This window comes from Ascaphus truei, chromosome 2 (assembly GCF_040206685.1).
Source record: "Ascaphus truei isolate aAscTru1 chromosome 2, aAscTru1.hap1, whole genome shotgun sequence".
NCBI classification, from domain to species: Eukaryota; Metazoa; Chordata; class Amphibia; order Anura; family Ascaphidae; genus Ascaphus; species Ascaphus truei.
The window spans coordinates 183,093,210-183,113,868 of NC_134484.1; the positions used below are offsets into that span (position 1 = coordinate 183,093,210).

Here is a 20,659-nt window from a genome sequence, read left to right on the forward strand (position 1 = left end):
TAACCTATAAGACTGCACTTCCCTCACTCTCTGTGTGAGTGGCCTCTCACTCATCCAAGAAACAACGGGGGAGGGGATTGTAATGGCAGTCGGGTGCAGAAAGAGAGTGACAGGTGTTAATGTCCTAATTAATGTAATCTATATATCTATATATACAAGCCTATGGATATTTGCACAGTCCTCTGTGATAGGCTGTTCAGCTTACCACTTACCCAGTGACAGTCAGTGATGCTGCACATCCCTCCCCCTCTGTGATAGGCTGATTGGCCTGTCACTCACTCAGGGACAGCCAATGAGACTGCACATCTCTACCCCTCTGTGTTAGACTGAGCAGCCTCTAGGGTTGCCAGGTGTCCGGTTTTCACCCGGACAGGCCAGTAATTCCGATGCCTGTCCGCTATAAAATTGGAGGTAATACCGGACAACTATGTTTCCGGTAATATCATTGTTTTGGCGGCGGAGGCAGTGGCAGTGCAAGAGTGGTAAGTGAGAGGGCGGCAGCAAGCATGAGGGTGGGCGGAGGCAGTGAGGCAAGCGCTAGTAGCTGGTAGTGAGAGGGCGGGCCGGGGCGGTGGGAGCAAGGAGGACTGGTGTGCTGTCCCTGATTGGAGGAGAGGACAGCCAACCAGAGGACAGTGGGGGCAGAGCCCACACCCCGGCAGCCCGGGATCATTTTCTAGTGCTGTCTGCGTCTTGCAGGAGATAAGGTAAGGTACAATGTGGGGGTGGGGGTATATTTAATATGTATATGGGTGGTGTAGGTATATTTAATATGTATATGGGTGGTGTAGGTATATTTAATATGTATATGGGTGGTGTAGATATATTTAATATGTATATGGGAGGTGTAGGTATATTTAATATGTATATGGGTGGTGTAGGTATATTTAATATGTATATGGGAAGTGTAGGTATATTTAATATGTATATGGGTGGTGAGGGTATATTTAATATCTATATGGGTGGTGAGGGTATATTTAATATCTATATGGGTGGTGTAAGTATATTTAATATGTATATGGGTGGTGTAAGTATATTTAATATGTATTCGAGTGGTGGGGGTATATTTAATATGTATATGGATGGTGGGGGTATATTTAATATGTATATGGGTGGTGGGGGTATATTTAATATGTACTGTATATGGGTGGTGGGGGTATATTTTATATTTATTGGTGTGGTGGGGTTATATATTTATTGGGGTGGTGGGGGTATATGTTATATTTATTGGGGTGGTGGGGGTATGTTTTATATGTATTGGGGGTAGTGCGGGCATTTTTTATATGTATTTAGGGGGCGTAAGGGTATGTTTTATATGTATTCTGGGGGGGTCGCATTTTTTACCATTGTGTCCAGTATTTTTGGATAAGCCACCTGGCAACCCTAGCAGCCTCTCACTCACCCAGGAATTTTTATGGCAGTGGGGTGCAGAGGAAGAGTGACAGGTGTTAATGTCCTTGTAAGAGGACATGTGCAGAGGTACGCAATGGAGACTGTTTTAAGGTGAAATTAAAAGAAGGCTTTATTGCGTCTGTCGCTTTAAACACAGCAAACATGTGAAAATCCACAAACAAAATCTGCTCCACGTTGGAGTATATTTACACTTGTAGCCAGCGATTCACCAGCTCAAATCATAGAGACGTTTTTATATATATATATAGACATAGATAATCAGTCTTATAAGAAAAGTCTTATCTGTCTCGTAGTTGGAGGGGGAAGGCTTCTCTCTTTCCTGGGTTGTTGCCTTTTCCTCAGGCTATATCAGCATTCAGGTGTAGAAGTCTTGTGAGCTCCAGACATCTGTGATCCCTCTGTCAGTCTCACCTGTGAGACTCAGGAACTTCTGCTCTGTCTGTTTCCTAGGTCAGCCCAGTTGTGGACTAAGGAATCCTCTGCTCGTTGTACTTCCTGGGTCATCTCAACTCACAGGTGAGCTCAGGAAGAATCTCACTTCCTGTCTCAAAGGCAGGCTTTTCTAAGAAACCTCCAATCAGCCAGGTGGTGTTGGTTAATTGACAACTAGCAGTTAATCACCAAACTGCTGGATTAGATGCACATTTTTGACCAGGGACAAGTCCCCTGTTACAGTCCTAATTAATATAGGCTGCAGAACTCTCTCTGTGATAGGCTGAATGGCCTGTTACTCACCCAGGGACAGCCAATGAGACTCCTCATCCTGCCCTCTGTATTAGGCAAATTTGCCTGTCACTCAGCCAGGGACAGCCAATGAGTGGATATTTACATATTGTTTATGGTACTGAATAGCCGTTACCAACAACTACTAACCGCGCCCTATGTTGCTTAACTTTGCACAATATTAATGTATGCACATTGACAGAGCAATTGATTGATAAGTCGATAATAATATCAATAGTCTGTTATTATTTTTTAGCTAAATACACGTCCCATCATGTCAGTATATATATATATATATATATATATATATATATATATATATATATATATATATATATATATATATATATTCTATCTATATCTATCTATATCTATCTAATCTATATCTATCTATTCTATCTCTATCTATCTAGATAGATAGATAGAATAGAAAGACGTGTAGTAGGGTTCCCCTGGGCCCCCCCTCGTTACCTCCGCTGCTGGGGTGGTCACGGGTGCCACCGGAGTCAAGCGGCAGACCCGCTGGCACTTCAGGAAGGTGGGGGCAGCGTGCAGGGACCGCTCCGGTGCTCCGGAGGCTCCGCGGCGGCCCAAGCACTCAGGGCGCGTCATTTTGAAAGTTGCGCATGCGCAATGGATGTGACTAGCGCGGCGGCCATTACTAAGTCGCGCATGCAGCCTGTAGAGAGAGGCTCCGAGTGGAAACTACAGGTCCCATGAGCCTCGGGGGCGGTCACCTGTTGCGCAATAGCCAATAGGGCTCTAGGATTCCCCTGGCTGACAGGATATAGTCATCAGACTCAGACCACATTAGTCAGTAGGTGCCAGGAGAGGATAGGGGAAGGAGGTGCAGGTGCAGAGAGGCAAGTAGCCTCTGCACTAGGGCAGAAAACCCCCTAGGCCCCAGATAGGCCCTGAGTCAACACTCTAGTTTGTGGTTGCTTTAAGGACAGGCCCTAGGATAGGGACCCTGCCCCATTAGTACTGCAGTAAGAGTGAGGGACACAGCGGATGCTGAAGACCCTGGAGAGAGGTCTGGGACCAGGCCTACTTAGTAGCGAGAGAGACTGTCTTCAGGGTGGGACCACCCTGGAGGGACAATCGCCTCCGCAGAGTCCAGGATGTCGCTGAGGAGATCATGGATCGGCTGATCCTTTGTGAAGATATCTGCGGGCCCAGGTGCTGGAGCACTGGGCAGGTATCGTTAATAAGTGCACCAACAAAGTACACACACATAGTGGCAGCGCTGACCACAGGATAAGGGTGGGAAGGGTTGTACTGTGGACACGGTGTGGGATACACGGTGGTGGGATACTGGAATACGCCTTGCATGATGTGTGGGCAGTTGTACTCTTAGTTATAATAGAGTAAAGCGCATTAAGAGTTATGTATGTACAGTAAAGTCCATTTCATTTGTTTTACAAGTGTGTATTATTGAGTTGTGTCCTGCGAGGGGCTCCTCCCACTCTGTTGGAATCCCTCTCAGGTGGAGCGTTGCACTGAGAGCATTGTAAGTATATTACCCCAGGCTCCCAGTGGCAGAGGCTTCGGCTCCTGCGAGCCAAACAAGTATAGGACAGCTTTAGTAGCTTCTGTGTTCAGGGGGAAACAGTGTTAAAGATAGATAGATAGATAGATAGATAGATAGATAGAGTTAAGGATGTCTGAGACTTCTTATGATGTCCCCAGTATGATGTTACATGCCAGAGCCTACAAGGTACAATACCCAGTGGATGACTTGCCACACAGTAAGTAAGGAGTGGAGGAGACATAGAGAGACAGCAAGGAGAAGAGAGGAAACCAAGAGAGAGAGACAGCAAGGAGGGGAGGAGAGAGAGAGACAGCAGGAGGGGAGGAGAGACATCAAGGAGGAGAGACAGCAAGGAGAGGAGACAGAGGAATGGCAATGAGGAGGCATGAATTGAGAGCAGTGTGGACATGGGGCAGGAAGGAGTGCATAAAGGGGAGGAGAGACAGCAAGGTGAGTAGGAGAAAACTGAGACATGGCTAGCTGAGGAGGAGAGACGAGAGTACGGATTGTTGTGTTCACAGAGAGGAGCAGAAACAGCCAGGCAGGAAGTACATGAGAGGGGAGGAAAGAATGCAAAGAGGAGCAGGTCATGATGGAGGAGGAAGGGGAGGAGAGATAGCAAGGAGGAGAGAGGAGACAGAAGGATGACGAGGAGGGAGTGTAGTTTCCATAAAGAGGAGCAGACACAGTAAGGCAGGGAGTGCAAAAAGTGGAGAGGAGAGCAGGCAAAGAGGAGCGAGGCATGATGGAGGAGAGAGTAAGGTGGGAAAGAGGGGACAACAGAAAGCAAGGCATTACAGGTAGGGGTAAAACAAAGAGTAATGTTTAATTAATAACCTTTAAGATCTGCTAGATCTGTGTATGTTACGCGGGGACAGCTAGTTAATATTATTTAATGGCTTTAAAGATACAACTGACAAACAAAAACATTGGGCTTTCAAACAGTATGTTTCAGTAAATCCACTTGTTTTACTTTTTCACCTTATAATGGAGATGAACCCGCATGTTTTTATAACACCCGCACACACAGGTAGCACATAGCTGGAAGGGAACCAGACAATGTATTCCCGGTAGATTCTGCATGAATTTTGAAAAGAGTTAAATTTGGCATAATAAATAGGCTAGCATTAGTCTGATCAAACTTTAATATTTATTAAAGGTGTGACAAACGCCCCTCTTTTGTAGTGCTGACGTCTGTCTGGGTTCTTCCCGACACAGTCTTCTAGGGTTATTTAATACAAAAACAGGATCATGCAAAGTATTAAGCTGCTTAACTCAGGCTTCTGCCTGCTTTATTTTCATCCAAGTAAGGTACTGCAGCTTTAACATGTGTAGGTTAGAGGTACTCAGATACTTTCATTCAGCAGTTCACTCATTTCATTGTTACAGTATTTCCCACACTGTTATTTCAAGTAAAAAGAAACCAAATTATATAAACAAAATCCTATCCCTTTCAGGGATCTAACTACACATAGAATCAGTCTCTCTAACAGCTGCTGGCCAACTAACCTGGTTCCCCAGCTTAAAACAATGCCCTCTCATTTAGGGTCACTTAGATACAGCACAGTCTTTTAGCAACAGCAGTAAACATTTGTTTGGTCTTATCTGTTCGTGGTGGGAACTCGGTCCCGTGTCCAGGCAAATCCTCTGGTACTGTGATACTTGGAGGGGCCGTCAACCCCGAAACTGGAAACAGGGGAGCAGCGATACCCCCAGCCTCCAGGCTCTAAGGAGAGAGAGAGAAATGCAAAACCTCTCTGCTCTAAATACCTGTGCATGTGATTAGAAGAGCAGGTGAGGGAGAACTAGAGCCATTGTAATCTGTGGTCTGGATTTTCCATCCAGCTGCCTGAGTTAATGTGAAGCTGTGGACCGGATCATTTTTAGCTATTCCTGCACTTTCTGCTCTAAAATGGGGCAGAAAGCTGCCTAACATCTTTGGACTATGTCACATATCCCCCTCCCCAGCTCACACCTACTGGGGTGAGCGGCCATGGACCTCACTGGGGTGAGCGTCCTACCTGAAATACTTGAGCTAACTCCTCAGTACAACATTAAGTATTCACATGATACGAATATGAACTTCATTATAAATTACCAACCGAAAAGGGCATTTTTTTTTTTCCCATATTGTAAGCTACCAATATTTTTTCTCTTATACTACAGCCTTGTAATCTTAAGGGCCATCAACCCTGTATATTAATTTGTAGTTTAGCTACATTTTCAACACAGAGAACCAATATAACATTGTAATATTGACAAAATGCTTATTTGCATAGTTAAGTGTCCGTGACATAGTCCACACGTGTAATAAAAAAAATAAATCGGTCAGTTCCCCCAAACTTTATTTTTTTTTTTTTTTTTTTTTTTTGACTTCCAGTCTATTGCATCCTTTGACTTTATTTCATAGTCCGCTGCAACCTGCAAATGACTGGACTGTTTCTTTAGCTTCTGATGAGAACCTTGGACCAGATTCTCCTTGGCTCCACAGTGTGGTCCAGATTGGTGAGATATGGAACTATTCAGGCGCCGTGTTAACCTTCGTTGTTTTTTCTTTTCAATCTTTGATTTCCCTTTTGTGGCCATTACCAGGCCTTTGGGTTTTGGAGACCTAGTTGCCTCTGTACAAACGTAGTCCATATTAACCATGTCATCAGGATCTGTCAACAAGTTTGTGTTTTCAGGAACTGCCACCCACTTGGCTAAAACATCTTCTGTGTTGTCCTGGGTGTGTCCACTAGTTTGATAATCTTCTGGACAACGTAAATGAAATTGAGGATCTGGATTTTTGAATTCCAGATCAGGGAGTATATTCTCAGGAGGGTGCCTATCTGTTTCTGGAATAACAGCAGCACAATCAAAGTCAATTCTTTCTCCTTCCTCTTTGTCATCAGTGAGGGCATTGAGTTTACTTTCCCTGGTCTCCTTTTGTGACCGTGTCTCTTTTAGCCTTGGAATCTCTTTCTCCAACTTCATCTTTATAGCAAATCGTAATATTGCAACAGCATTGAAGATACACGTATAGGAACGTACAGCTTGCTTGGTTAGGAGGTAGGATTGATAGCCCGACTGAACCACTTTAGCCGCTTCTCCCATGTCCGTCATCTGTTTCAGAGCGAGGTTTAACTCTGTTTCATTTTCTCTATTCTTGACCTGCAGCTGCAGGTGCTCCTTCCGGGTCTTGTCCAGCTCCAGCTGCAGCCGGGCCCCCTCATTTGCCGTGTGGTCCAGCTGCTTGTAGATATCGGCCATCTCGCTTTTATAGCGCAGTGTCAGGCAAACCACCTGACGGACGGACACCTCCTCTCTCTTGGCGCACTGTATCTCGCGCTCAGCCATCTGCTTCTGCAGCTCTTCAACCTGATCGTGCCAGACCTCCCTCAGGGTCTTCACCTCTTTCTGGTGCTTGCTCTGGGTTTGCATCAGCGCCTCCATTTTTTGGAGCTCTGCAGTTTGTGTCGCCTGGATCGCCGCTGATTCTGTATTCTGCAGTGCTTCCTGCATTTCTAACTTTTCCTGGATCAATTGCTTCTCCACTTTTCCTGCTTGGTGAAGCTTCTCATCACCTTCACTGATCTGGTCAGTCAAGTCTGAATTTTTCTGTGTCAGACTTACATTCTCTCTTTTTACAGTCTCTAAATTACTCAGGGTATTCTCATAGGTTTTCTTCAATGTACACAGCTCTGTGCTGCGAGCGTAGACCTCATGGCGTGAGAGTTCCAGCTCTGCTTTAAGCGCGCTAGCCTCTTGCCGAGAAACCCCCAACTCTGTGATGAAGTTTTGCACATCTTTCTGGGACATCTCATAGCATAGTTTCCAGTCAGTTCTTGTTTTCTTTGATTCGCTTGGCTCTCTGCCTATGATGGTAGCAGTAGCCTTTGTCATCTCTAGGCGTGTCGTCATTCCTGGGACGATTGCGCCAGGCCCTATGGGCTGTTGCTCATCTCGGCGCCTTTCTGACGCATGTCCTGACAGTGCAGGTTCAAGTGGCTCGGTCACTTCCCCTGTGACTTGAGGAACAGTTTTCTTTCTTTTTGCTTTATTAGCTCCAGAGATATCAGTGGTCCTGGGCACACACTCACTGTTATCAGCTTCCACATCTTGCTTGCACTCACAGGGCGTTGCTTGCTTTTGCAGCTGTTTGTCTTTGAAAATTTTGGGGCACACATCTTCCATGTGACCTACTTCACGACAGGCCCAGCATACTAAATTCATCTGTGGGTACGGCTCTCCTCCAGGGTCGTGATCATAGTATGGCCTGAAGGGACACTGTTTTGTATGGTTACGTACATTACACAACAAACATTTCACGTCGGCCATTTTAGAAACCCGGCAGGGACAATTTGCTAGCTGCAATTTCACTCACTTCAGCAGCTTACATACAGCACTTGCTAGCTGCAAATTCACTCACTTCAGCAAAAGGCATTAGCTTTACAAACAGCACTTGCTAGATGCAATTTTTTTTTTTTCAGCAAAACATTTTGGTTTTCTGTTTGGGTTCAGGGTGCTATTGCATCCACACTTCGCACATTCTCTGTGTATGCTAGAAGCACAACTGATATACACAGTGGGACAGACTTCACTCATAGCATCTGTACTTTAGTTCAGCTCGGCGGCCATTTTAAACCCCCACATTTATTTGCAAACCCACAGACTTTTTTTAGTGTCTGCCCGCATTCTCCACTATATGTGACAAACGCCCCTCTTTTGTAGTGCTGACGTCTGTCTGGGTTCTTCCCGACACAGTCTTCTAGGGTTATTTAATACAAAAACAGGATCATGCAAAGTATTAAGCTGCTTAACTCAGGCTTCTGCCTGCTTTATTTTCATCCAAGTAAGGTACTGCAGCTTTAACATGTGTAGGTTAGAGGTACTCAGATACTTTCATTCAGCAGTTCACTCATTTCATTGTTACAGTATTTCCCACACTGTTATTTCAAGTAAAAAGAAACCAAATTATATAAACAAAATCCTATCCCTTTCAGGGATCTAACTACACATAGAATCAGTCTCTCTAACAGCTGCTGGCCAACTAACCTGGTTCCCCAGCTTAAAACCTTGCCCTCTCATTTAGGGTCACTTAGATACAGCACAGTCTTTTAGCAACAGCAGTAAACATTTGTTTGGTCTTATCTGTTCGTGGTGGGAACTCGGTCCCGTGTCCAGGCAAATCCTCTGGTACTGTGATACTTGGAGGGGCCGTCAACCCCGAAACTGGAAACAGGGGAGCAGCGATACCCCCAGCCTCCAGGCTCTAAGGAGAGAGAGAGAAATGCAAAACCTCTCTGCTCTAAATACCTGTGCATGTGATTAGAAGAGCAGGTGAGGGAGAACTAGAGCCATTGTAATCTGTGGTCTGGATTTTCCATCCAGCTGCCTGAGTTAATGTGAAGCTGTGGACCGGATCATTTTTAGCTATTCCTGCACTTTCTGCTCTAAAATGGGGCAGAAAGCTGCCTAACATCTTTGGACTATGTCACAAAGGTTATGTGGTCTGGGGAAGAAGGTGCACAAAGTGACAGTTCAACGGTAGGTCTGCAATTAAAGGAAGGAAATAAAACAGTTGCAGCAATCTGATTTAACATAGTTTAATAATTAATCTGCTGCAAACAAACCTCAAAGCTCCAGTCTCTCAATATTTTTTTGAGTTTGGAAAATAGAGGAAATATTTTACAACACACAGAATCCTATGTTTTTTTTTTTTTTTTAACTTTCATGAGATGTAAACTCATCACCTCTGATCTGAAGTAAATTGCAGCCATATTTAATTTTAGTAAATAAAGGCACATAAATAAATGTAGATATTTCCATACAACAGCAGCATAAAAAACTGTAATATACTATAAAAGTATATAAGTATCAATACATCTGGACCAACAAACCACTTTTACGCCAGAAATCTGACATATATTTTTCTACAGTCCTTTTTAATACAAATGTCACTAAAGCCTTACAAGATTGGTGAACGGGGTTGTGTATATTCCTCACATATTTATTAGGTGTGCCAGGTAAAGATCCGTTAACAGTACGGTACGCTCGGCAGCTCTGCTCGACTCGTCCTCCCCATGGCAGTTAGTGATCACACCAGAAGTTGTACCTACAACTGTCAAACCACTGTGTCCCTGAAGCTGCCGTAGCCATCCTCTTTCCGCCTCCTCTCATAGCCACCGGCATCCTCCACTCTGCCGTCTTCCACAACCAAAATCGGGGCTGCGACCAAAAACTGGGAAAAAAAATTTTGTGTCAATTTTTTTATTGAGAACAACATACATTCACATGAATACAACAGTCTCATAGGCACATGACATGATTTCTCAACGGTGTTTAACATAGTGTTGTCCCAAGAAAGATGTGTTTCAATAAGTGGAGAGCGGGAAAGAGGGAGGTGGGGGTGGGGAAGGTAGTCATACTAGGGGGGGGTTCCAGGAGTGGGGGGGTCTCTGATTCCTTCCTCCTTATCCATCTGTTTGTGGACGGCCTAATGCAGGTCTGCTCCAGGGGTCCCAGGTATTCCAGAACTGTGACATTTTTTTATAGAACATAGCTGTAAGTTTGTCCATGGACATTACTTCGTCTATTCTTCTTAATACCGTGTTTCTCGCTGGGGCTTTGGTATGTGTCCACGCCGCCGCTATTGAGCATCTGGCTGCGGTTAGGATAGCTGTTACTAGTCTACTCATAGGGGGGCAGGTCGTTGATAAGTTTGCTCAGCACAAAGGTCAAGGGGTCTTGTGGGAAAAGAAGCCCCGTGGTCTCTTGTAGGAGCGTCTGGATCATAGTCCAGTACCTCTGGATCTCCGGACATGACCACCAAATGTGGGCCATGTCTCCCTTTTGACCACATCCCCTCCAACACAGGTCGAGGGTACAGGGGAAGATCTGGCTCAGCCGAGCCAGGGTCAGGTACCAATGGAATAGTATTTTATAGATGTTCTCTTTTGTCACTGTACAAATTGAAGTCTTTGTGGCCAACTCCCAGATATCCTCCCACTCGTCTATATCTATCGGTACGTTGAGGTCCTCGGACCACTTTTGCATATAATGGTGGGTTGGGGGGTCTGTTGCCGATTCCATCCCCCTATAGATCTCTGAAATCAGACCTCTCTGATAGGAACCTTTGCTACATAGGGATTCAAACCTGGTTAACGGGGGGAATTTGGAGTTCGGGGCGAGGGATAGGAGGAAGTGCCTAATTTGCAGGAACTTGAACAAATGGAGACTTTGGTTTTGGTATTTGTCTCGAAGTTCCTGGAAGGAGAGAATCTCCTCTTTCTTCAGCAGATCGGCAATCAGCCTTATACCTAGACCTTGGAATTGGTCAAATTGTCTTTTGGAGCACCCAGGCGGGAAGTGTGGGTTTCCAAAGATGGGGGTAAGTTGGGATGGGGTAGCTAGCAGGCCATACTTCCCTTTGCTTTTGAGCCAGACATCCCATGTGCATCTCATTGCCCCCAGATCATACCGCCGCGATCCTCCCTTCCTGCCGGGGACCACAGGTGGACCTGGAGGGTATTGGGTGCAGCATGATGTGATTCGATTGCTAGCCAGCAGGTGGAGGCCGGATCGTAATTCCAAGCTACAGCTTGCTTCAGCTGGGCCGCAAGATAGTACCTGACCACGTCGGGTACCCCCAGACCTCATCTCGTTTTTGGGGACAACATCACTGATCTAGGGACCCTTGGTTGTTTATCGTTCCAGATGAATTGGAACATAAGGGCCTGGATATTTTCAGGGATGCTAATGGGACGGTTACAGGGAGGGTTTGGAAAAAATAAAGTTGTCTTGGGAGGATGTTCATTTTAATTGAAACAATTCTTCCAAGCCAGGAAATTTGGAACCTTTTCCATGTTTCTAAGTCTTTTTTGATTTGGTCAAACAGGGGGGGTAGTTGTAATGGTATAGGGAACCATAGGTTCTTCAGATTCTAACTCCTAGGTATTTAATATGAGTGGTGCTCCATCTATATTTATAGTTAGATTGTAGGTGTTTCCATTCCTGGTCTAGTAGGGATACATTGAGAGCTTCTGACTTGTCCATATTGACTTTGTAGTCAGAGACCGTACCGAATTGATATAATAATCTTTTGAGATTGGGGAGGGAGGTGTGGGGGTCCGCGAGGGTCAGAATCACATCATTGGCAAACAGAGAGATTTTGTATTCTGTTTCGCCAATTCGAAATTCCCTTAATGCTCTTATCTTCTCTTATTGTGGCCGCTAGTGGTTCGATTGTTAGGGCGAACAGCAGAGGGGAAAGAGGGCAACCCTGTCTGGTCCCGTTTCTGATCTTAATTGGGTCCGAATAGCCACCTGAAATTTTAACATATGATGTTGGGTTTTGGTAGAGGGCTCTGACCCCCTGCAGGAAGGGACCACTGAAGCCGAACTTCAGCATTGTTTGATCTAAAAAGGACCATTTGATTCTGTCAAACGCTTTTTCTGCGTCGAGGCTAAGGATCATTGCTTTGGTTCCTGTGAGATGCACATGGTCTATAATATCCACAATTTTGCTGGTGTTGTCAGAGGCCTCTCTACCTGACACAAAGCCTACTTGATCTATATGAATGAGACGTGGGAGAATCGGGTTAAGCCTGTTTGCCAAAATTTTGCTGTAGATTTTAAGATCGGTATTTAGTAGGGAGATTGGTCTATAATTGCCACAGAGGAGGGGGTCTCTGCCCTCCTTGTGGATAATAGCCAGGTTTGCCGCAGTAATTGTAGAGGGGATTGGTTCCCCTTGTTGGAAAGAGTTGAACATATCTAGCAGGTAGGGGGAGAGAATCGGCAAGAATGTTTTATAGTAAGCGTTGGAGAATCCGTTGGGGCCGGGCGTTTTGGCTAACTTAAGGGAACCAATGGCTCCCGATAATTCTTCATGGGAGATTTCTTTGTTTAGGTTGTCTATTTCCTCATTAGAAAGGGATGGGAGGTTACATTGCTCCAAGTATTGTGAGATTAAATCTAGAGGGATATCGGGTCGGGGTTAGGGGGGGTGTAGATTGTAGAGGTCGGAGTAAAAGTCCGCAAATTCCTGTGCTATCTCTTTCTCTATGTATGAGATTTGTCCGTTTTTAATACGGATTCTGGAGATTTGACTCGAGTGCCTCTGAGTTTTGTGGCCAAAAGCCTATCAGCCTTCTTGCCCTTGTCATAGAATTTTGAAGTGAAACTTCTTTAGTGGCACATATTCTGATGGGGTAAAACGGGAGAGTTGGGGGTGAAATGTGAAACGGAAGTGACGTCACGTCACGGCTCACCCCCTCCCCCCGCGTCTACTGTGACATGCGGCGGCGGCGGCGATAGCCACCGGCGCCGCTCCTAACTGCCGCCGCTCCCCCCCACACACCCGCTGTAACATGCCGCTCACACACCCGCTGTGACATGCGGCGGCAGCGATAGCCGCCGACACCGCTCCTAATGGCCGCCGTTACCCCCACACGTCCGCTGCCATGGGTATAGCAAGATGGCTGCCGCAGAGCTTCCGGTGCTAGAGTGAAAGGTGTAGCAAGAAGGCAGGTACGGGGATTTTAAATCAGTCTCGGGTGTGGGCCGAGTGGACTCTGCTCAGCCTCTCTCCTCCCTCGTCTCTACCTCCGCTTCCCTGTGTCCCGCTGACTGAGCGCCGCCGGGGCCGGAGGAGGAGGAGAGGAGCCCAGGGATTATGGAGGGTAACTGGGAGGAAGCAGAGCGGTGTGTGCAGATCCGGCGGGCGGCGCTGGAGGCCGGAGATTGGGAGAGAGAGCCCGGCGCTTCCTGAGCAAAGCTGATAAACTGTCACCGAGCAGAGCAGGAAGAGGCCGGCGTTCTGCTCTGCCGCCGTGATCTGAGGTGCAGGGGTGAGGGGAGGTGATGTGAGGTGCAGGGGGTGATGTAAGGTGCAGGGGGGGTTATGTAAGGTGCATGGGGGTGATGTGCAGGGGTTATGTAAGGTGAAGGGGGGTGATGTGCAAGGGGGGTGATGTGCAGGGAGATATGTAAGGTGAAGGGGGGTGATGTGCAAGGGGGGTGATGTGCAGGGAGATATGTAAGGTGAAGGGGGGTGATGTGCAGGGAGATATGTAAGGTGAAGGGGGGTGATGTGCAGGGGGGGTGATGTGCAGGGGAGGTGATGTGAAGGGGGGGTGATGTGCAGGGGAGGTGATGTGCAGGGGTGGTTATGTGCAGGGGGGGTGATGTGCAGGGGGGTGATGTGAAGGGGGGGTGATGTGAAGGGGGGGTGATGTGCAGGGGAGGTGATGTGCAGGGGGGGTGATCTGAAGGGGGGTGATGTGCAGGGGAGGTGATGTGCAGGGGGGGTGATGTGAAGGGGGGTGATGTGCAGGAGGGGTAATGTGCAGGGTAGGTGATGTGAAGGGGAGGTGATGTGCAGGGGGGTGATGTGCAGGGGAGGTGATGTGCAGGGGGGGTGATGTGAAGGGGGGGTGATGTGAAGGGGAGGTGATGTGCAGGGGAGGTGATGTGCAGGGGGGGTGATGTGAAGGGGGGGTGATGTGAAGGGGAGGTGATGTGCAGGGGGCTTGATGTGCAGGGGAGGTGATGTGCAGGGGGGGTGATGTGCAGGGGAGGTGATGTGCAGGGGAGGTGATGTGCAGGGGGGGTGATGTGCAGGGGAGATGATGTGCAGGGGGGTGATGTTCAGGGGAAGTGATGTGCAGGGGGGGTGATGTGCAGGGGGGTGATGTGCAGGGGGGGTGATGTGCAGGGGGGTTGATGTGCAGGGGGGTTGATGTGAAGGGGGGTGATGTGCAGGGGGGGTGATGTGCAGGGGTGGTGATGTGAAGGGGGGGTGATGTGAAGGGGGGTGATGTGAGGTGCAGGGGAGTGATGTGCAGGGGGAGTGATGTGCAGGGGGGGGCGATGTGCAGGGGGAGTGATGTGCAGGGGAGGTGATGTGCAGGGGGGTGATGTGCAGGGGAGGTGATGTGCAGGGGAGGTGATGTGCAGGGGGGGTGATGTGCAGGGGAGGTGATGTGCAGGGGGGGTGATGTGCAGGGGGGGTGATGTGCAGGGGGGGTGATGTGCAAGGGAGGTGATGTGCAGGGGGGATGATGTGCAGGGGGGTGATGTGCAGGGGAGGTGATGTGCAGGGGAGGTGATGTGCAGGGGGGGTGATGTGCAGGGGAGGTGATGTGCAGGGGAGGTGATGTGCAGGGGAGGTGATGTGAAAGGGGGGGTTATGTGAAGGGGGGGGTGATGTGCAGGGGAGGTGATGTGCAGGGGGGGTGATGTGCAGGGGAGGTGATGTGCGGGGGGGTGATGTGCAGGGGGGTGGTGTGCAGGGGAGGTGATGTGCAGGGGAGGTGATGTGAAGGGGGGGTGATGTGCAGGGGAGGTGATGTGCAGGGGGGGTGATGTGCAGGGGAAGTGATGTGCAGGGGGGGTGATGTGCAGGGGAGGTGATGTGCAGGGGGGGGTGGTGTGCAGGGGAGGTGATGTGCAGGGGGGTGATGTGCAGGGGAGGTGATGTGCAGGGGAGGTGATGTGCAGGGGAGGTGATGTGAAGGGGGGGGTGATGTGCAGGGGAGGTGATGTGCAGGGGGGGTGATGTGCAGGGGAGGTGATGTGCAGGGGGGGTGATGTGCAGGGGAGGTGATGTGCAGGGAGGGTGATGTGCAGAGGGATATGTAAGGTGAAGGAGGGTGATGTGCAGGGGGGGTGATGTGCAGGGGGATATGTAAGGTCACTCTCAGTCACACGCACACTCACAGTCACACGCACACACTGAGTCACACGCACACTCACAGTCACACGCACACTCACAGTCACATGCACACTCACACGCACACTCACAGTCACATGCACACTCACAGTCACACTCACAGGCACACGCGCAGTCACAGGCACACGCGCAGTCACAGGCACACGCGCAGTCACAGGCACACGCGCAGTCACAGGCACACGCGCAGTCACACGCACACGCGCAGTCACACACACACTCAGTCACACGCACACTCAGTCACACGCACACTCATTTAAAAGCACACTCAGTCACACGCACACTCGAGGAATTCACACTTAGTGCAAATAGCTAATACATGGGATGTGTGCCGAGCACGCGCATTCTAAGTCAAATTTATTTGCGTTTTGTCAATGAAATTGTATTTTGATTTTTAATTAAAACATCACCAACACAAATACAATTTCTGTGACAAAAGTCAAAGAAGTTTCACTTACTATGCGCGTGCACAGCACACACAGCTTTTTTTGTCTGGTCCACCTCAGTGCTCTCTCTACCTCTTCGAGCTGGGTGTGTTTGAGGGCTGCTCTGGTTTGGTTTAGTTGTTTAAATAATTTTTTGGAGGCTGTGAGCTTATGCTGTTGTTCAAGTTGCACCTTATACCCTTTTTTTTTCTCTCCGCTTCTCCCTCCATTTGTTCCTCTCTTCCTCTCCCCCCCCCCACGTGCAATATTGAGAGTACCACCTATATGAAGACTAATCATTATTTATGACATAGTATGTATTTTAGTCATTTGGTTTTTAAATATTTTCTTGTTGTTTATGTGTATATTATGAAGTATTAAATATCATATTAAATTATATTTTTAAATAAAGGTTTTTTTTTTTTTTTTTGGACCACAGAGTTATTTGTGCCTATGTAAAGGCGAACCTGTGGGTTAAAATTATAAATGTTGAATTGGTGCTTAAATTAGAATGCAACCCTGTAAGTAATTAATCAATTATATAATTAAGTATTTATTGGTATAAATATACGACACTGATATGACATCACATATTGCTCCTGACGAAGCTGTGAGTAACAGCGAAACGCGTAGAGCTAATTCATCTTGCTGCAGCTGCCTTCATGAGAAGACGCCGGACGCTGGAACTCCCTTGCAGACCTCCCTCCAGCACGTCACAATCCATTTCCCACAGATGCGGTTGACCGCGAGAGGGAAGTGACGTCAGACGCCACCGCCGCAGGCGCGGCTGGATATACAGGAGGATCGGGAGAAAACACTGCTACGAACACCAGCATCTTACCACAAAAGATACCTTTATATGTACTAATTGTATGTACAAAGTGTGAGTACATCTCTTATCCCTTACTTACATAAAAGACATTGTTTCTGCAACCTGCACTATTGGGCTTTTTTTGTCTTTTCATTTTCATACTGCCACATGGGGTTTTGAGTGTCTTCATCTCTGGAACTGCCCAAACTACAGGAGAAATGTCTGGGGAATAACTGAAACCTCAATACTAACAATCTACACATCGTCTGACTGAGTCAGATAAAGGCTTTAAATATCTATTATTGCTGTAAGTAGAATTGCCCCAAGAGCCAAGAACTGCATCCTATCAACATTAAATTAACATACTGCACAATTATTGTTTTTTTTTAATGTTTTTTATTCACATGATGTGTCCCTGATTGGATCGCTCCCTTTCCACTCCAAACCAAGACTGCATTCGTGGGAAATCTTAGTACATTTCCAGGAGAGGTTGAGAAGTATTCGGTTGGGTAACATTTTATGGTTATTTATATTGTATTGATTTATCACTGTGAATACTAAAGGAAACGGTGGCGCCCGCACAAATCATTTAAATATGTTGTTCAAGTTGCGTAATTTTGTCTGTGAGGTCTTTTGAAGCTTGAGTTTCTGTGTTTTTTTGTATGCAGCGACTGAGATTAGGTCACCTCTGATCGAGGCCTCATGGGCCTCCCACATCATTGCTGGGGCTGAGACTAAACCCTTATTGATTTGGAAGAAGGTCGAGAGTTTTTTCCTGACTAACAACTCTGTTTCTGGGCAGTGAAGCAAAGAGTCGTTTAGCTTCCACTTGCATGGGTTGTTCTTTACAAAGGGTAGAGAGAGAGTGAGTTCGATGGGGGCATGGTCAGACCAGGTGATTGGGCCTATATTTGAGTGGAAGGAGGCCTGGAGGATGTTGCTGGTACCTAGAAAGTAGTCGATCCCTGAGTAGGACTGATGAGGGGTGGAGAAAAAGGTGTAGTCCTTTTGACCCTGGTGCTGAGCCCTCCATATATCTACGAGGGAAAATTCTGCCATTATGTCCCTAAATGTTGGTTTAAAGTGGGTAGTGGATGGGGTAGCGGAGGGAGGGTTGGCAGGGGTTGCTGATTTATCGTTTGCGTGTGGGAGGCCACCATATTAAAGTCCCCTCCGACTATTAGGGAAGAGAGGGCCTGTTGCTCCAAAGAGTCCAGTATTTTCTGGAGGAACGGGGTTTGGTTTTCATTAGGGGCATAGATGTTGACAAGCGTTATGGGGGAGCCCGCGAGGGTACCCTGGGTTATCAGGTATCGTCCAAACTGGGACATTTTTACAAAATGGCCGGACATTGGGACAAAGCATTAAAAACCAGGACTGTCCCGGCAAAACCAGGACGTCTGGTCACCGTAATTGTGAACCACCTGCTGACACTGGTAAAACGTGTCTGTTTTTTCGCTGCAGTCACCACGTAGAAACCTAACCCACTGCACAACCTGACTTCCATTCTCTGTCTCTTCCATCTCACTCCTTTTTATGTACAGCTCCAGTTGACAGTAGACCTATACTAAAATTCAGTCAAGAGCATAGACAGACAAAATCTTGCTATTGATTGAGTTTTGATGTTGGACAGCATGAAATCTTACATTTATATTTATTCTATGATGTTTGTTATTGAGCTTTTCACTGGCTTTCAGACGAACTTCTTCTTAAAAAAAATATACATACACACACACACACACACACACACACACACACACACACACACACACACACACACACACACACACACACACACACACACACACACACACACACACACACACACACACACAGCAATTGATTAATGAATAACTTAACTCATAATGTACTCCTTAAGCTGTATAGCTGTGTAACCCTGCTTCCCCCCCCCCAGACTCTTCGGTGGTGTCTAGGGTGCATGGGGGCTGATTACATGCGGTGTGGTGCATACCTGTTAGGAACAGGAGGGCCTGAGCTTCCCGCGGTGTTGTGGGGGAGCCAGGACCGGGCTTCTGGGGTGATAGCCTCCATGATCTCTTAGTGGTGCAGCGCCTCCATCTTCTATACTCCCAGGGTAATGGGACAGGACCGGTATAGAAGAACCCCTCAGGTCCCAGGGTTATACTCTCCAAATCACACACAGTCTTTACGGGTGCAGAACAGTCTCTTTATTTGACAGAGCAACGATATCCCAACGATAAGGCTTTTAGCAGCCGCAATACAATCGCCAGGACGAGGTACACACCGCTCACCTCCTCTCCTTCCCTCCAAGTCACTCTTCCGACAGGATGGTCTGAGCTAGGGCTTCAATACCCCGTGGCCCACCTCCGAGGTTAGCCTTGAGGTGGGTCTTGAATTCTCCCCCATCACACCTGGCAGTGGGGTGAGGGCATTGGTCCACCAGTCTATAATTTTATCAGCTCTACTTATAGACGCTGATCGTTTCAGTTCCTCTCGCTCTCATCCGGCACGCTGCGCCGGGGAGCCCGCAGCCTCCTGATACTCCTCGGACCATTCCGCAGGATTCGTGGCTTACGGCATTATACTCAGCAACTCTAGACTCTCGATATCACTGTTCACTCGAACTCTTCCTAAGCTACTCTCTCGTCTGAAGGACCATCAACAGAGAGGAACACAGCACACAAGCACAGAAGAAGAAGCACAACACCCAACTCAACGGAGTTGGCTGCTAAATATAGAGCTAGCCCCTCCCCTCATGGTGTCAGCGGAGCCTCCCCTCTTGCTCACGCCTGCAGCAGAGTCCAGGCCTGCGTCTACCACTCAGGTTAGGGCTATGAAGGGGGAAAACCCATGATGATTACTGGCGCCTGATCTTAACAGGACTTATCACAGTAGAAGGAAGATAGGTATAGCCTGAGCTGTTTACAGGGGGCTACACTCTCCCTATGGTGGAATCCAATGGTCCCCACTTGGACCTATCTTTAGCAGTACCATCCTGCGGCGAACCACCTGGGAAACAGCACACATAACAATCATAATACATGCATAATGAGGTAGTAATTGTAAGTACATCCGGGTACTCCCAACATGGAGAACCCTACAGATAGTGCCTTGGATCAGGCTTCCTTACACGTCGTCCGTTATGATCAGTGACAGTCACAGCGAACGACTGAACCGGCCCATGCTCAGGCCTGTATGTAACACCGTGCATGTAAATACACCTACCGATGCTCCATATACGCACTAGCTCACTAATCTTATCCTCATTGTGATACCCCGCCCGACCGTACTTGGTCCGTAGGTACTCTTGAACTGCCTCCCTAAGCCAACTGTCTCGGTTATCTTCAACCTCTCTCATGATGGGCTCCGGCACGTAGGGATATTCATAACCGTGCGACTGCCGGTATCTAGCGACTATGGCTCGGTCAGCTCGACTTAGCTTGGTAAGCGTGCGGTGCCCTGCCCTGCTTGGCAGTACCCAAAACAATGGCTCCTCGGAGGCTACTTCATCATACAATATACTGGGGCCTTGAGGTACAATACGTTTCTGCTCTATCTCCCGCAACCGGTGATCTAACTCATCCCCCATCTCCTGCGGAGTGAAAGAACCAGCCGCCCACCAATGGTCTACTACATTGTTCTTAATAAACAAGAATCGCGTACGGTCCGGTCCATCCCTTCGTGGTACCCGATGAACAAAGGCGCCCACCATTTATCGCGGTGCTCGTACTCAGCGGCCTGACTAGTGCGTTCTACATCAGAATCTACCTGTGATGATACACCGGACGTACCTGCATCAGTAGATCACGAGCAATCTCTCCTTCCCTTGGCATTATAATACCTAATGGGGTTCATTTTGGACACCACTGTACTAGCAGACCCAGTCTCTACTGGAGTGTGAGACTCTCGGTCTCTCCCTTTAGCTGGAGGAGAAAACGGCACAGGGTTAGGTACAGGTATAACACTTGAATACGGTATCTCCCCTTCAGACACTTCCGCACTCAACTCCCAATCCCACAAGTCATTAGCGTATTTGGGGGATTTACATAATTTATCCCTGG

General features: G+C 47.6%; 1 long non-coding RNA gene across 1 annotated transcript in view; it reads left to right on the top strand.

Annotated features, from left to right (window-relative positions):
• The first annotated feature begins 334 nt into the window (after positions 1 to 334).
• The window catches only part of LOC142488612 (uncharacterized), a 45,417-nt gene continuing 25,092 nt past the window's right edge, over positions 335 to 20,659 (top strand). The window contains exon 1 of the long non-coding RNA XR_012799532.1: positions 335 to 482. This is a non-coding gene — a long non-coding RNA (uncharacterized LOC142488612). The remainder of the gene's footprint in view (positions 483 to 20,659) is intronic.